Source organism: Myotis brandtii, unplaced genomic scaffold (genome assembly GCF_000412655.1).
Source record: "Myotis brandtii unplaced genomic scaffold, ASM41265v1 scaffold454, whole genome shotgun sequence".
NCBI lineage: Eukaryota > Metazoa > Chordata > Mammalia > Chiroptera > Vespertilionidae > Myotis > Myotis brandtii.
This window is the reverse complement of record NW_005367354.1, coordinates 3,899,162-3,905,929: the sequence shown is the minus strand read 5'-3', so window position 1 is coordinate 3,905,929 and position 6,768 is coordinate 3,899,162.

Below are 6,768 nucleotides of genomic sequence, written 5' to 3'. Positions count from 1 at the left end.
GCCCCATCCTCGCACCTGGCCTCCCAGGCTGTTTGCCTCCACACCCCCCTTTCCTCCTGAGACAGCCCCTCTCCCAGCCCCTCTCTTTCAGCAGCTCAATCATTTGTGTGCACAGAAGAGTGAGGACGAGATCAAGCTACAGAGACTGAATGCACAACCCTGATAAGAGCAGCAAGAACCACCACCGGTGGCGTGAGGGGCTGTGGAGGGCATAATAGCCCAGACCCCGCGCTCTGTTCGGCCGCACAATGGGCCGCATTCAGCAGGCGCCCTCCCAGCCTTAATCCAGCGGGAAGGGCACCTGTGAGTCTATTAGCATTTATTTTCCCTTCTGTATTGTACCGATAACCCACTTTCTGACCCAACCTCTCGCTTTCCTTTTCACTCCACATGATAATTCTGCTTTCTTACAATCCTATTCAGCTAAATTATGGGAGAGAAAAAAACACGAACTCTCTCTACCTTTTCAAAGCACATCAGTCATTTTTTTCCACCTGAACCAAGGTGACTCCTACAAAGAATTGACAATTCTGGATGGTAATGATGGTTCAAGAGCTAAGGGACAGGTAGCATTCCTCAGGCGGCATTTATAAATTCACTAATAGAAATCAACATAAAGGAGGAGCCTGGACCTCGGAGCACATAGCTGCCACACTCACCGATACCCAGGATGGGCAAAGGCTCCAGGCCGCGCTGCCTTTCGAAGAGCCTGAAATTGACACATTGCTGGCTGACTTCAGCTCTACTGTCCTGCGGTCACAGTGGCCAGCACTGCTATTCACCCGTTTATTTGTTTTTAACAGAATTTGTCCAAAGTAAAATGGAGAGTTTATGCACTGGTTAATGAGTCTGAAAGCAGACATTTCATGAAACCCTCCTAAGCTCTTCTTTTGAGAAAACGAGCAAATTGCTTGTCATCACAAAAGTGGCACCTTGTGAGGCCAATGCCTTTTATTCATGGCCGGAGCCTCCTGGACAGGAGTTAAACACATGGGTCATTGGAAGTCTCTAAACAACAATAGCTTAGCTGGCTTGGCTCAGTGGTTGAGCATCAACCTATGAACCAGGAGGTCATGGTTCAATTCCTCCATGTGCCCATGCAGAACTGGAGACCGATCCCAGGCTGGTGGTACACGCAGGGTGTGAGGGTTTGGGGGTGTCCTCACCACATGCCTGTGCAGAAGCATGGTCTGTAGGAATCCTGATTGGCCAGGTCGCAAACTCAGAGGCCTACAGAGACCAGGCAGGCCATGCGAATGAGTGAGATGGGCTGAGAAAGAACTTTCCGTGGCCAACTGGAGAGCGCAGGTTCTGGCTCAAGGGCAGCCACTTCTCGGTTTAACATCAGTGTGTGGCTGAACAGGAATGCAAGCCCTGTTTTGCAAGACAACCCAGACTTTCAAGAGCCATAGAAATTTATTTGCTATGTTGTCCAATAATTCAAAAATGTTAAAACATCCTGAAGGCCAGATCTGGACCTCACACTGCCAGTAGCAACCTTGATTCAAAGAACATTAAATCTGTGATCTTCATCATTACCTCGTGCCTCTCAGTAACTCTTTGGACCAAGAACTTGTTTCTCCAGTGAAATTAAGTAATTCTGCCTCTCTAGAGCGTGGTACCCACTGTGTCAGAGATGTTTAATTCCCAAGTACAATTCCAGATGTTTTCTTTCAAGGTTCATTTGGGTATTTAGAGTGTCCTAAGCACTAGAAGTACAAAGCTGATAGTCAAGAGACTTGCTCTCATGCAGTTGACTTGCTAGATGGGAATGTGGGAAGAGAGGCATAAGATATATATCCAGGCCCACTAGTGTGGCTCAGTGGTTGAGCATCGACCTGTGAACCGGGAGGTCACGGTTCAATTCCCAATCAGGGCACATGCCCAGGTTGCGAGCTCAGTCCCCAGTAAAGGGTGTGCAGGAGGGCAGCCGATCGATGATTCTCATCATTGATGCTTCTCTCTCTCTCTCCTTATCCCTTCCTCTCTGAAATCAATAAAAATATATTTTATATATGTATATATCCATATATACACACACACATATACATGTGCATACATAAATACACGCACACCTATATGTACATGCACACATGCCCATCACACACACTGTGGATAAATTGTGGTACGTGTATGGGTAAAGGCATTAGGATTTGAAAATGGTTTGGAAAATGGTTTGGAGAATAAAAGAGAAAAGAATGTCAAAGATGGTGCTCAGCTTTGTGGCTTTAAAACAGGTGGATAGGGAGGACTGAGACATGAGGAGGTCTAGGGAGGAATGAGGAGTTCCGGATGGAACTTGTCAAGTCTGAGCTGTGCCTTAGATATCCGTGCGGCATCATGGACGGACCTGCAGCCTACAGCTCTGAAAACAGAAACAGGCTTGATGGTTTCCTAAAGACTACCCAAGGGGTCAGTGGAAGGAGATAGAAAATCTGCAAAGCTGCTTGTAATGACGTTGACAATCACTGTGTCTAGTGGCAAGATGGACCTGGGTTCATGCTCTCTACCACCAGTGTCTCAACCACGCTGTTCTAACAGTTCCAGAACAATTATTGTTATGGTTTTATGATAAAGTCACAGGAAATGTGCCTCATTAAAGCTTTTTATTTTTGCTATCATCACCCAAGGATATTTTTTTCATTGATTTTCAGAGAGAATGGAAAGGAGAGTTGGAGGGGGAGAGATAGAGACGGGAGAGAGAGAGAAAAACATCAAAACATCCATGTGAGAGAGACACATGGATTGGTTGCCTCCTGCACTCACCCCGACCAGACCTGGGGATTGAACCTGCAACCCAGGTACCACGTGCCCTTGACCAGAATCAAACCTGCAACCCGTTGGTGTGCAGGCTGACGCTCTAACCACGGAGCCACGCTGGCCAGGGCTCATTAAGGCTTTTATAGATCTGTTTATACACCTTACTAAAGACAGTGTTTCTGTCCTTCACTAGGAATTGGACTTGGAGTTAGCTTTCCCCCTATCGTCACCACAGGCCGCAGCCAAGTCACACTGAGTGGCCTTGACACCAAGAGCCACAGAACAGGGAACTGTAGGGAGGCGGCCTCCCCCGCCCGCCTGCCTCCAGGTGCAGACCCTCCTGAGTGCATCCAGGTGGTGGTGGCCTGTGAGCATGAAGAGCTGCACACCGATCTCCCTTAATTAAAATTATTATTACTATTCCATGAAAACTGGCTCATTAGCTCTGGCATTGTGGCCGTGCCCGCGGTGTTTCTGCCTAATAGGTCTCGGGGATTTACAGTAACGGCAGCATTTGCAGCAGCTGAAATGTTTGATGAAGTGCATACTCACCACCTCCTCCTGATTTCCTGGGCCCTGTTGCTCTCCAAGGTATCAGTCAGTGTCTAGCAGTTCTCAGCTCTCCTCCCAAAGGATGCTGTGGGGTGAGAAGGTACCTGAGGAGGAGAGCCCTCGACCCAGGAGAGGCAGCCTGAGCCTCCAGAGGAAATTAGGCCCAGGCAGAGTAGAAGGTGTTCTGTGTCAAATGAGTGGTGAACACTGGCAGTCATTCAGACCAGTAGTCCCTGATTACAGAAAGAAAAAAAAATTAAAGAGAACCTATTATTTTTAATTTATTTTTATTGTTAACAATATTACAGATGTTCCCCCCACCCCATATCCCCCACCACCTGGTTCCCGCCCTACCCCAGGCCTTCACCACCCTAGTGTCTGTGTCCATGGGCAATGCATATATGCATATAAGTTCTTTATTTTTTATTGTTGATAGTATTACAGATGGCCCCCATCTCTCACCCCCCTTATCCCTTCCCCCCAGCCTCCTAGATGGCTCCTCTATTCTGTGAAACTCCCCCCTCCTGCAGGTAGCAGGTCCACCTCCAGCGGAGGGCGGGGAATGCTCTGGTCTCTACCATGCTGCAGGTTTGTTTAGAATCACTGCGCAAAGTCAGAGAGAAAATATTAGCTTTATTAAACACCCTGAACCAAAATCAACCTATTCATATTAATATTGCCCTCCCAAGATTGTTTTCCGATGACCCGGAAAAGTGAAGAGCTTTATTTGAGAATGTTGATGTCTGCGTCTCTGTGTTTGGATCTTTGGATGTCAGAGATCATCACAACCATTGGCTGGCGTTTAATAATCTTTCACTGCCCGGATATGAAACCTGCTACTGCCCCAGCGCAGGCTTCTGGAGAGCAGAGGTATAAAGCCTGGATTTTCAGTTTAGAACGCAGAGTCACAAAGGAGTGGCACTCCTGTGCCAACGTTAGAAGACAGGTAAGCTCTAAAAGCATAGTTTTAACCCCATCGGAGAGCCAGGAGGTTAAAGCCTGAATGAATTAAGTTGCAGAAGCAAGGAGCCCTTCCTTGGAGAGTAGAGACCCACACTTCTCTCATGCTCAGTGAGTGGTAGGAGAAGAAGGAATTCAGTATAGGCAACAGTCAGGAGAAAGCAGCCAACATTCCAAAAATCCCTCAGCCATGAGTGGGTTGGCGAGATGGGAAGCCCATGTATCTCTTCCACACACCAACTCAGTACCTATTTCCATTTCCTCCCCGTCGGCCTTTATCAAGGGTACGGGAATTGTGTATTAAAGGCTGGGGACAGGGCAGAGACCTGAAAGAGGCCCCCCCGCCACACACCAAAGCATATGGGACTTCCCTAAGTGCAAGGCAGGGACCCAGTGCAAGGTGGGGCAGGGCAAGGGAGCTGAGAAGGTTCCTCTGAGACACCAGGGACGTATAGCCAGTGCCTAGGAGCAGTCCACTGAACACCGGGGTCCATGGACTTGATAACAGGAATTCCTACAGGAATCACTTTGCATGAGGGAAGTTTCTGGAATGTTAGAAACATTTTTTTTAAAGTTTTAGTGGCAATTACACAAGCATATATAATTGTTAAAATCCATCAAAAGGAATCCTTAAAACCTATGCATCTTATTTTATGTGAATCAAATATCTATAAAATACAAATGGATGAAAATATGGGAAGCCATTATTCAATGCCTTTATTGAGCATCTGTAGGTGGCAGATACTTTAGCACTGGATGAGAATTAAAATAGGCTCAAGGTATCCATGCTGCCTTTTAGAGCGTACATTCCAGGAAGGAGCAAGCAACTAGGCATTGTTTTCTCATGTGAGATTTAAAAAAAAACAAAAACAAGACAAACCCACGTGAGGGTATGAGTGGATGTGAGTGGCACATGGCAAAGTGTATTGGGCCTAGTTCATGTGTCCCTGCAGATGCGCTCTGCCCCACGCATCCCCCAGGCCTCCATGATGTGGTCCGTGGACGACCGTGACCACCATCTCCTGTGTCCTAAGCGCAGGGCCAAGGGATGGCTTTGGTGAGATGCTCCTGTTCACTCCCAGGGCAGAAGCCTTGAAGCTCCAGCAGCGGCTCTGGCCTGAACTCATTCAGACACTGATTTCCCTGCAGCCACCAAGAGGGGCTGGTGAGTCCGACCCAGAACCTCCAGGACTTGGTGCCCCCGGAGTGAGGTTTGAAGATCAGAGACAGGGGCTAGGAGGAGCCCACAGATCCATGGCCTGCCCCTCCTCCTTGCCCGCCCACTCCCCCTCTGGGCTGTTCTCAGGGGCAGTCATTCCATATGGTGCCTCTGGAGAAAGCTCTTGTGATGGAGACACGGGCTGTGCTTTCATCAGGGATCAGGAAGCCCTGCAAGGGGGCTTGCTCCCCTTCCACCCCTGCCCCCTTCCCTCCTCCTCTCCCTCCTGCCACATGGGGATTAACTCTCCCCCCTCAATAAACCAGGGGCAGGGGTACTTGGCCTCAGGCTCTGTTTCCTAACATAAAACTGCCTCCAAAAATACGAATGACACTCGTCATTTTCAATAATTACTGAGCGTTTAACCACGTGTCGTTTTGTAAGTGCTTTGCCCACGTTAACCCTATCTGATCTTCACAGTAGCCCTAAACCAGTGGTTCTCAACCTTCTGGCCCTTTAAGTACAGTTCCTCATGTTGTGACCCAACCATAAAATTATTTTCGTTGCTACTTCATAACTGTAATGTTGCTACTGTTATGAATCATAATGTAAATATCTGATATGCAAGATGGTCTTAGGCGACCCCTGTGAAAGGGTCGTTCGACTGCTGAAGGGGTCGCGACCCACAGGTTGAGAACCGCTGCTTATCCTTCTTTTACAAATGAGAGAACAGAAGCACAGAAAGCTTAGTAACTTCGCCCAAGACTACACAGGGAGCAAGTGGCAGGATGACCAGATTCACAAGCCGCCTGGCCGCAAGCCACTCCGTAACCACCGTGCCAGCCTGCCTCCTCCATGTGAGCTGAGATCCCATCAGCGAACATGCCTGGCATGATGCCCATGACAGGGCGAGCTTATTGAAGAATCCAAATGCTAGAGGAAGCTAGACATACACAGTGGAACCTCAAACAGGACCCCCACAGTGCAGGCACGGCCCATAAGTATGTCACCGCCTTTCTGTGAAGCAGCTGCGCTTGCCCTGTGCACAGGTGACAGTGTACACACACACACACACACACACACACACACACACACACGTGCGCGCGCGCGCTCCTATGCAGGACCCCCATGAGGTGCACCACCTGCTGGATACAGGAGCAGAGGACCCTGTCCTCTTCACTCCGCATCCCTCCTTGGCCCCTGCAGTCCCTGCAAATGCGCTAAGAGACTTGTCACAGGATAATGAAAAACTAAGATGTGACGGATCCAATTACAATTTATATTTTCACTTAACAATCAATTACCCTCCCTTATTGGAGGGGCATCATTAGGCTACG